The following is an 11,294-nucleotide window of genomic DNA, read 5'->3' on the forward strand; positions in this document are numbered from 1 at the left end:
GCCACTGGTTTCTTTACTCAAGTTGCTTGGTTTGGGGGATCCTGTGAGTGAGAATTAGGTAAGTAAGTACTAACCCCAATGCCTCCCCAGTTCCCGTGGTTGTTCCCACTCTGATGCTATACATCAGGGCATACTTGACAAAAAGGAAAGACTTCAATGACAAGCATCATGGAATTTTTACAGCAAGTCTGAAGTTCTAACCTTTTCAATTAGATGCAGTCCTGGATATGTTTTAAATAATAATATTCTTTATTAGAAATTTGCAGATATGTTGAGCCTTTAGGTAAAAGGCATGTGGAAAAAGAACACAGCCTACATATTCCTTTGTATATGGTGTACTGTTAGCATTATAAAACCCCAGTGTCATAATTAACCTTGTCTTGTTTCTCATTCCCCTTTTAAACTGAAATATGAAGTACTTCACTGCTTAGTTCTTCTGTAAGTTTCATTTTACCAAGAAATGAAAGTGTTCTGAAGATGTCCTTGACAGGATATGCAAATTAATATATAACAAAAACCTTTTTCTGTGTTTAAAGCTGGTCCCAAACACGTGCTAGAATTCACGAGATGAGTCCAAAGGGTCAGATGTTTTGAAAAAAGTCCCCTGATTCCAATAATAGAGTAGGTGACTTGGTTACAAAGCAGAAAGGCTATTTCTGGAGGTAATAGAGTAGCCTCCTGCTGTCTTGGAAACTCAGAAGCAGTTTGTTTGAGGTGGGCATTCAGATAATACATCTCACCATCTGGTCTCTGTAGACCCATAAGTGATTCATTAGTAGCAAAGTATGGTGGAAAAGCACTTGCTTGCGATTCAAGAGACGTGGTTAGCTAACGAAAATGTGAACACGCTATTAAAGTAAATTAAAATGGGGCCCAAACCCGAGTTGTCCCTGAGCAGACAAGCCAGTTAGACCTCCTAAGTGACTTCAACCTTGTTTGATTTACAAGCATAGGTGAAACTTAACTTGAGCTAGTTCTTATAAATGTCAATACTAAAAAAAGTAACAGAACTTAGAAACAGTCAACAAGTTTATAATGTTATAAATTAAGGGCTGTGTAATGGGATGAATCAAACAAGGTACCTATAACCATAACAAAATAAGTGCTTTCTTTGTTTTACTTCTGTGTCTGTCCTATACAAGCTTTCTTTCTGTGTTCCCTCTATGGGGTTCCTGAACCCCTTCTGGTTTGAAGCTGTCTGATTCATGAATCATTTTTTACTTGCATAAACTCCTCGAAAGTTGTATGCCTCAGCTTACCTTCTAAGCAAAACCTTTATTCTGTTTATGTTTCTATTGAGTTAGATGAATTACCACTTATAAAATCTAAGAATGAGCTAGGGATGGTGGCATGTGCAATAATCCCAGGACTTGGGAGGCTGAGGCAGGAGCATCTCTATGGGTTCAATGCTAGTCTGGGCTATATAATGAGTTCAAGGCTAACCCAAACTACACAGTGATGCTGTATATATATGACAGAGAGCTGGGGATAGCTCAGTGAGAAGGCCCTGGGCTTGATCCCCAGTACTGCCACCACCAGCAAAACAAAACAAAAATAAAAAACCAAATACACACACACACACACACACACACACTAACTAACTTGCTCGCAAGGGAGCCAATGTTTAATAAATTATAGATTTAGTTGTAAAACAAACTGAATTACAACTCATGTCCACATTCTTTATGGAGTCATCTAAGCAGCCAGGACCTCAGCAATCTGACTAGGTAACGAAGTTCTCTTTGAGTTTATGTTCTAAGGAATTCTTTTGTACATCTGATGCAGTCATTAATATTAAATACCGTCATGATTTGTTTATCTGTTGCTGTGTAAAAGAACACCTCATGCAACCATTTTATTTGCTCGGGATTGGCTGGAGTTCTGCTGGGTAGCTCTTTCATTGGGGTCACTGATGGACTTGTAGTCAAATGGCTTTGCTTTGTGTCTGTTACCTTGGTGCAGAAGGCTGGGAGGCTGGGACCACTTTCTCCTTTCCTTTTCAAATGGCTACTTTGAGCTTCTTTTTACAGTAGAGGGAGCATTTCAGAACAGATAAGGTCCAGTGCTTCAGCTCATACCAATTCTTTGCTTGTAGCATTCTTGCTAATGTCCTATTCCTCGGCCATGGCCAAAACCATTATACAATGGCACTCCACAATGGCATAAATACTGAGAGGTGTGGTTTAGCAGCAACCACCAAAGTCACAATCTGTCACTTGTAAATACGATAAATATATCAAAGGATTAGTATTTAAGTCAATTCAAGTTTTTCAGATTCTTTGTAGGCTATTGAACTTGAATCATCATTTCAGAACACTATGTGTCGTGAAAGTAATCTAACTAAAATATTGAATGACATAGAAAAATATAACTAAACAAAAAAACCCCCTCTAATAAACTTCTAAAAGTTCTAAAACAAATGCTTCTTTTGGTATATATCACACTTTTAGCCATTATAATTATTGACACTTATTTATTGTCTTTGTACTTATGAAATTTTCATCAACAAATATGTATTATATCATAAACTGTAATAAATTCTTTTATAACTGAAAAATCTAAAAATAGTACAATAGTGCTCATTGATAGGCGAACAAGATTTGAGTACATCTATATAATTTCTGTTGCTATATTGCCATGTAGGTTGTATAAAATAAAATTTAGCAGTCAACAAAAAGTTCTTACAGAAATACACTTTAAAAAACAGCCCAAAATATATAAATTATCAGATCAGGAAAAATGAACAAGATTATCAGTTCACAGTGTGGAAGAGGATTTAGGCCCATTGGGCTGAGAGAACCAATGAATACAACCTCTCTGGTATGTACCCGAAATAGATTAGAAACAGGTACTGTTTTTGTGGAGGAATTACACTTGTAAGAACTCTAAGTAAAGAAAAACATTTTAAAAATCCTCCAAAATGCGAAGAATGACATACTGACCTGTGAAATTTATGGTGATGCTTTGTTCATTTCTCCTTATTTGTAATCTTTTTATTTAAAAGAGAGTTTTTGAAAAACAATAAAAGTGATACAGAATTTCAAAACAAGATGATAGGAAATTAACAATGGTTACTATACTGCATATTGTTCTTGTTTGTAAGTGCAGCACCCTAAAGCTGACACACTGTGACGCCTAAAGCAGGCAGAAGAGCTGAGAGCTTCATGGCCATGACCTTCCACCACAGACTCTCCATCTTGGCTTTGCTTTGGAATGCAATCATTTCACAGGTGCTGATGCCTGTCCCCCAACAATTCCGATTTAAGTACTCTTGGATGTAGCTTCATGTATTAGTTAGGGCTCAGTAGAAGAAAAGAATCAATACATGAGGGATTTATTAAGGAGGCTTACAGGATCAGAAAGTGGAGGAGTCCTAGTGTCCATCTGCAGGATCAGAGGTAGAGGAACCTACAATGGCCATCTGTGTGCTCACGAGCTGGAGCAACTGAAGGACAAAAGCCTGGATGCTTCCTGCGGAGTCACCAGTATGGGTCTGTCCAAAGGAAGGAGTCTGTGTTGGAAGAATCTGTTGAAGAGCCTGCTAGGAAACCTGAAGGAACTGGAGACCAAGGTCAGAAGGCGATGGCAAGCCCAGAGTACCTCCAAAAACAGGGACAGACTTCTTCCTTCTTCTTTCCCCTCTTATTCCTCATGGACTATTGGTTAGTGCCACTCACATCTTGAGTGGGTTTCCCTTCCTCAGTGTGTGGCCTACCTATCAATAACCCACAACTTCAGACACATCCAGAGTTTTGTTAATCTGCTATATGCAGTTCTTACTTAAGGTCACAATTTACCCCCCTGTCAATTTAACAATCAGACACTGCTCCTTAACAATACTTAATTTCCGAATACAAAGCAAGCTCGTAATTATGCCTAACATGACTATTATCGGTTTGCATACAAACAGAAAAGTTCTAATTCCTTCTCCAGAATAGAAAGAGTAGTTTTTCTCTGCAAATTTATAATTTTCATAAAATTTCATAACTGAAACATTATAATGTAGCCTTAACAATAGTTAACGATCAATATTAAGTCAATCAACATTATGTTACAAGAAAGATACCTGTTTAATTTAAATGTATATGTGCAACAGCATATCAGCAAAACAAGACAGAAATCCTCATGACAGTTATAATCTTATTTCTGTAACTGGTCATATGGTTGCAGCTGGTATTTAAGAAGGAAGTGTGTCTTTTTGCAGTGGGAGAGCTCCAGTCTTCACCATTGTCTTGGGATGTTACTCGCTAGTTACTTCAGGCTTCTGGCACAGAACCCTTAGCCTCTCAGCACAGACTTTTTGTCTTTCTGGCACAGACTTACACTAGTGACTCTGCAATGAGCACCCAGGCCTTCAACCTGGAACTGCTGCTGGGCACTCCGGTTCTCAATCGCTCAAATCGACACTTTAGATTTCTCCACCTCTGATTCCACAGATGCCAACTGGGACTCCTCCCTTTCTGATTCTGTAAGGCTGGCTAGTAATTCCATCATATAATTATATATTTATTTTGTATTGATTATGTTCCCCTGCCTCAGACGGATTTTGGTAACACAGAGGTGGGATCATTGCTGTGACTAATACCTGACTATGTTGTTTAAACCCTGAAGAAGCGGTTCACAGGAGAAGTTTGGAAACATTTGATGATGTTGGCTAGAGAAGCCCTAGAATGCAGTTAACTGAGCCTGGTGGCACATCCTGGCCGGAACTCAGAATAGCAGAAGTTTGATAAGAAGGAAACAGTAAAGACCAGGCTAATTAAATTTCAGTGGAGAAAGCTGGCAGTTGGATTCCACGTCATATGTTGTGCTCTGGCTGAAAATCTCTGTACATTTTGCACATGTCCTCAAACTTTGCAGACTGAGGTTAAGGAGAGTAAAGCAATTCATCCAGTGAAGAAATTTTAATGCAGCCCATTGTTGGGGCTGTGGCAAACATAATGCTCACTGCTTTACCGGGAGATGTACATGTAGAAAAAGGAGCAAAAATGTCCCTTTAAAAAGCTTTCACTTTGATATTAAAATACCATTCCTCAGTTGATGGGCATTTGGGTTGCTTCTGCAATTTAGCTATTACAAATTGTGCTGCTATAAACATGGGTGCACATGTACTGTGGTGGCATGATGTTTTCAGCTCTTCTGGAAAAATACCCAAAAGGGAAATAGTTGGGTTGAATGGGACTTCTAATCCTAGTTCACTGAGGAATCTCCAAACTGATTGCCAGAGTGGTTTCACCAGTCTTCACTCCCACCAATATTACTCAGCTATAAAGACAAATGAACTTGAGGCTTTAAAGGTAAACGGACACAACTAGACACCATACTAATAAGTGAAATAAATCAGACCCACAAGTGTAAACACTGTATTGTCTCACTAGTGTAAGAACCTGAAAGAGTGAATAAAATTTAAAAGGTACAATAGACATTGCGAAAGGGGAAGAAACTGCTCACAAGGAAAGAACAACTGGGATGAGGGAAAAGAAAAAAGAAAGAAAGAAAGAAGGGGAAAATATGTGTATATGAATACACAGGATAGCTAAGATAGTTGTTCTCAAGATTTTTATTGCTTTATTGAAAGAAACAGTTAATGTTTAATTGTTTGATCAATCTTTCATACCTATATTTGTTTATCTGAATAACCAATTTGAAGATATCAAAATGTAATACAACCACCATTGTTAATTTCCTATCACCTTGTCTGAAATTCTGTATTGCTTGTATTGTGTTTGTGTTATTTTGTAAATGTCTGTGTGTCTGTTAATATATTTACATTCTTCCATACTTAAAATTTTTAAAAAACCCTCACTTTTTCCCAGAAAGTGCCTGTAAATGTGAAGCAGAGGACAATGTGGTTGCAGAAAATATTAGCATTGAGGGGCTGGGGATTTAGTTCAGCGGCAAAGCGCCTGCCTGGCAAGCGCAAGGTCGTGAGTTCTGTTCCCGGTACCGGAGAAAAACCAAAAAAAAAAAAAAAAAAAATATTAGCATTGAAAAGAAGCTGGTACTTTATATCAGGACAATAGAAAAAATGGCTGCAGTACATATCAGGAATCAGAAAAACCATTCTTTTCCTGGGCTCAAGGGTGCAAAACTACAAAGCATTCATTTGTGAGAAAAGTGCCAGTGAACCCTTCTCCAGAAGGGTTACCATGAGGATTGATTCACTGTGATTCACGTCACAGTGATCAGTCATCCACACACTCAGTGGCCTCTATAGCTGTGATACAAAGCAGCCCGGCTGCTGCTGGAGCTGGTGACACACTATCAACCCGGTGGCGCTGGCTTTATAGGCTTGTAGAATGTAAGATTTGTTGTGTCGGGGAGCCTTCATCCCAGACTTCAATAGAATGTCTGAAAGGTCAGGGAGTGTGTTCTCGAGAAGGCAGTGCATGAAGCTGTGAGAATGGAGCAAAAAACACAGTGAAGAGGCCAGGAAATTGGACATGTCAGAAACATGTCACATCAGCTGGGAGAAGCAGTAGGCAGTGAGAAAAGCCACTCTAAGAGAGACAGTAGGATAACAGGAGCTGGTAATGCTGAAGGGGCGGAGTGGCCTAAGGTCTTTGGAGCCAGTACCATTGTCCCAGCTGTTGGGCACAGAGCTACAGGATTTCATGTTTGCTTTTTGCGTTTTGGTCTTTCTTTGGTCTCATTGGTTTCTGTTCCCCTATTATTCCCATCTGGAATGGAAATGTTTACCCTTTTTCACCTGTGTTGGAAGTGTTTAACTTTCTTTCTTTTTTTTTTTTTTTTGGTTTTTCTCCAGTACCAGGAACCGAACTCATGACCTTGCTCTTGCCAGGCAGGCGCTTATGCCACTGAGCTATATCCCCAGCCCTGTTTAACTTTCTTTTTGATTTCTACAGAGGCTCACAAATAAGTTTGTCTTAATTCTCAGAGGAGACTTTGGAGTTGGACTTTTCAGCGATGTTGGAGTTGTTAGGATTTATGGATTATTAAAGACTTACAAAATGCATTTTACATAAAGAGATGTGCATGAACCTTTTGGAGGACAGAGGCAGAATGTTATGGCTTGTATCTCACTATTCCTCAAAACCATATGTTCTCAAATAATCAGACTGGACCAGGAAGGAGCTATAGCTAAACCTACAGCTGAAGTTGACATTAGGAGGTGGGGCCTGACAAGAAAAGCTAGGTCACAGGGGATGTGAAGTGGAAGATTGTATCTCCTTTTCTAACTCCTTTTCTTTTTGTGTTTTTTTTTTTTTTGTTGTTGTTGTTGTTTGCTTGTTTGTTTTCCGGTACCGGGGATCGAAGTCACGACCTTGTGCTTGCCAGGCAGGAGCTGTGCCGCTGAGCTAAACCCCCAGCCCCTCTAACTCCTTTTGTCATTGTTTCCTGACCACCATGATATGAGAAGCTTTTCCTTTGTTGTGCACTATGCCAAGCCTTCCTTCCTTGGAGCCAGCCAAATATAGACTAAAAATGTGAGACAAAATAAACCTTCCCCATTGAAAAATTATGGATGTTAGGTATTTTGTCCCTAAGCTGGCCACTGTGATTGTAAACAAAACTAGGGCACCTAGTGGGGACACTCTATTCACTGAAGGGTGAGAGCCTAAAAGCAGAGGGACCCTCAGTAGGCATGGAATAATGACAGTGGGATGGATGAACTTCCTAGTAGTAGTCTAAAAGTAAGTTGTTTCATAATGAACAAGAGAAATTTGTAGAAGGAGAGGACTAAGAAATTTCCACATAGTCTTACATGTGACTAAGTTAGTATGGAAGGACTTCAAGTAAGACACACAGATAGAAGTGGAGGTACAGAAGGAAGAGAAGGTACCACTGAAAGGTTTGTCCTTGGGAAGAATGTGGAGGAATCACCCTATCCCTCCCTTGTGATCTCCTGTGATTGGGGATAAAGTGATAAGAAGAGTAGAAATAAGTGTAGGAGAGCTTTGTGGGTGTGTTAAGCAGATGCTTCCTTTCTCCACCATACATGTTGTACTCATCATATCTCCCTTCCCTTCCCCTGTCCTGATGATGACTGTGTGGGGTCTAAGGCCTTTCCACAGAACTACCACTGGCTGGAGACATGCTGACTGAAACCCAAGGCCATTGTCATTTTAGGCACAGGTATTTGAGGGAGGTTATGTACATCTGGTGTAGAACAAAGGGAAGAACTTATTTAGAAAAGATGGCCAGCTAGCCATCAGGATGGCATAGAGACGCTGAAGGAGCACAACCAAGAACCCTGTTGAGAAAGGAGAGAAGCGCAAATTGCCAAAGTTCAAGGGCAAAATGAGTAGCCCTCCTAGCTGCTCCTGTTGTTCCTCATGACACCCACCCCTCAAGACTTGTCCCAGTCCTCAGACTGTAATCCTTCTCATGAAGCCCCTTTTCCCATTGCTCTTCCCCTTTCCTCCCCAAACCAGTGTTTTTCTGTGATCTCCTTGTGTTTTTGCAGGTGGCAAGGTAAGCAAAGATGGGATCATGTCAATGGGCTTGGAGGAAAAGTTGTCCTGCAGACCTACTACTGATGCTGGCAAAGTGAAGAGAAAGGGGTAACAGGGTTGGGACATTATTATCAGCCAGAATAGAAAATCCAGCAAGCTTCTACAGAGCAGGTCCAAGGGAGGAAGTAGAACCACAAACCCACATGTGCTGATTCAGAAATCACAGGTCAAGAAATTCCACTGAGATGCACTGGAGCAAGTCCACCTGATCCCATGGACCTCAACCCCATAGGAGATGATCCAGGTATCCCCTCTGAAGAAAGGATGGAAACCTCGATATCATCTGAGAGTTGACCAGTGGTCTGCGTTCCAACGTTGAGGTCATCCCAAAATGGTACAACAATATCCTCCAGTGGTGGTTACAATATTAATTACTTTTCTGTTGTTGCTGAGATAAAATAACTGGCACCCAAAGTAAAAGGGAGGAAAGGTTTATTGAGTTCACAATTTGTACAGGTTTAAGTCCATAATAAGCTGGTTCCAAGGCAGGGTGCCTTGGCAGCAGAAACAGTTCGTGGTGGGAAGACTGTACCAAAACAATGAGGGGGAGAGAAATGGGACAAGCCCCTTTCTGGTCTCTATATTGTGTGCATTCTACTGGCCTCAGGGCAGCTGTAGCACTTGCACCCTTAATCTCAGCATTGGACCATGAATCAATCACAAAATCTAAATAAGCCACCTCTGAAAAGCCTGCCCCTGATGACTGCATGAGGCTTTGGGGGACATCTAGACACAAACCATAACATTTTGTCCCTTGACCTCTAAAGATTTACGCACATTCCTTTATGCAAAAGGCATTTAGTCTATCTCTAAGAGTTGTCAAACCCTAACAGTTTCAACATTGCTGAAAAGTCTAAGTACAATGTCTCCCCTGAGATTTAAGGCAAACTCTTAGCTGTGAGCCCTTGTACAACTAAAAAGATGTTACACACTTCCAACATTCAATGGCACAAGATAGACATTTCCATTCCAAAAGTTATGAACATGGGGTACAAAGGAATGAGACCAAAGCAAGTCCAAAATCAAGCATGGTGAGCATTAATTCCTGTCCTTCCATGGGCAGCATCTGAAGCAATCTGTGGCAAGATGTGAATTCCAAAGGTCTTAAGGGGCTGCAACCCTATGGCACTTCTGGTGGTTTTATCTCCCTTGGCTTCTCTCCTGGGCCTGCTCTGCTCCCTCCTCAATGTTTTCCTCAGATAATCCATGTTCTGGCTTCTCCAAATTACTGGAGTCTCCACTGCACCTTTGGCTTCACACTCACAACTTCACACATTGCTCTCTAAGAGGCACATTGCCTGGCCTCCTAGGCCTTCTTCTGAGATCTGTGTGGAGGCTTTCCTGACAGCACACTTCTGCCATTCAGTGTATACCTAAAACCAGCAGCATGTAGATGATGCCAAGGTCTGGTAACAGCTCAACCAGTAGCCAGGCTTCCCTCTTTGTTACCTATAAAGGTGGATTGTCTGGACGGCTGAGAACTCTGAATCAGATTCCAAGGAACAAATTCTCTAAGCCTTCTTCCATTCTGGGACATGGTGATCTGGGGCTTTCTTCTCAAAGCAGTGTCTTCCACCTTTACAAATTTGACGCTGCAAAGGATGGAGTCGTGCTGCTTCTTCTGATGTTCTCAGGACATTTTTCTATTCCCTTGCCCTTTCTCATCAATCAAGTCCTCTTCTACTCTATGTTTACAGTCCACAGCTCTACTAGAGCTTCCTTTCTGGCCAGAGGTACAGTGTTTTAAATCATTTTGCTCTTGATTCTCAACATAGATCTGGCTAAAAGCCCCAAATAGTAGCCATGCAACCACTTCAACATTAGATGCTTTGAAATTACTTCTTCAAGATTAGTTATTCCACTGCCCTCAATCTGTCTCAGGCAAAGTCTCTGGACATAAGTGAAGTGCAAATAAATTTTCTGCTAACTCATAACACACATCATCTGGAGTCCAACAGCCAGTGCACTCTTTCTTCCCAGCAAAATTCTCCTGAGCCTGGTCTCTACCAGATTTTTAGTCTTCTGAACTGTTATTAGAATCTACCATACAGTGCAGCCGGAGGTGGTCTAGCACTACTTTGTCAGGTAGCATCTCTAAGCCTTTCCAAACTCTTCCCACAAGCCATTCCCAAAAGCTTCTGAACCACATCGTCAAGGATAGTTACAGCAACGACCCCACTTCTCTGGTACCAAATTGTGTCTTAGTTACTTTTATCTTATTCATGACATAAAATTCCTGGTACCTAGAGTTAAAGTGAAGAAAGCTTTATTTAGCTCATGGTTTGTACAGATTTCAGTGCATACTTGGCTGGATACAAGGTAGGGTGGCTTGGAAGAGAAGAACAATTCATGGTGAGTACAGTTTAGTAAAGAAACAAGCATGAGAGGAGAGGAGGAGTGGACAAGCTTGTTTTTGTCTCTGAAATTGTATGCAGGCTACTGGCCCTAGGGCAGGTGTAGCACTCATATTTTTACTCTCAGCATCAGAAAATGAATCAATTACAAATTCTATATTCAGCCATCTTTGAAAACCCCACACCTCCATGACTGCATGATGCTTTGAGAGGACATCTAGACACCAACCGTAACAGTAGCAATAAAGTCTTTCTCCTGTGTACCTGTGGATGTGTGTCGGTATGCTTTCTCTGCACAGGCAGGCAGGCAGAAAGGAAATGAAACAGTAGAGGGGATGTGAGAATGGAGGAAGGTGGGATCCTTTTACTGATTGAAATTTGAGTGTGGAAATTCAGGTAGATATTGCTCTCTAATAAAACTATTGAATCAAATAAAATTGCTGCATATTTAATGTTCATTCAA

This window comes from Chinchilla lanigera, unplaced genomic scaffold (genome assembly GCF_000276665.1).
Source record: "Chinchilla lanigera isolate Chin_1 unplaced genomic scaffold, ChiLan1.0 scaffold00143, whole genome shotgun sequence".
NCBI lineage: Eukaryota > Metazoa > Chordata > Mammalia > Rodentia > Chinchillidae > Chinchilla > Chinchilla lanigera.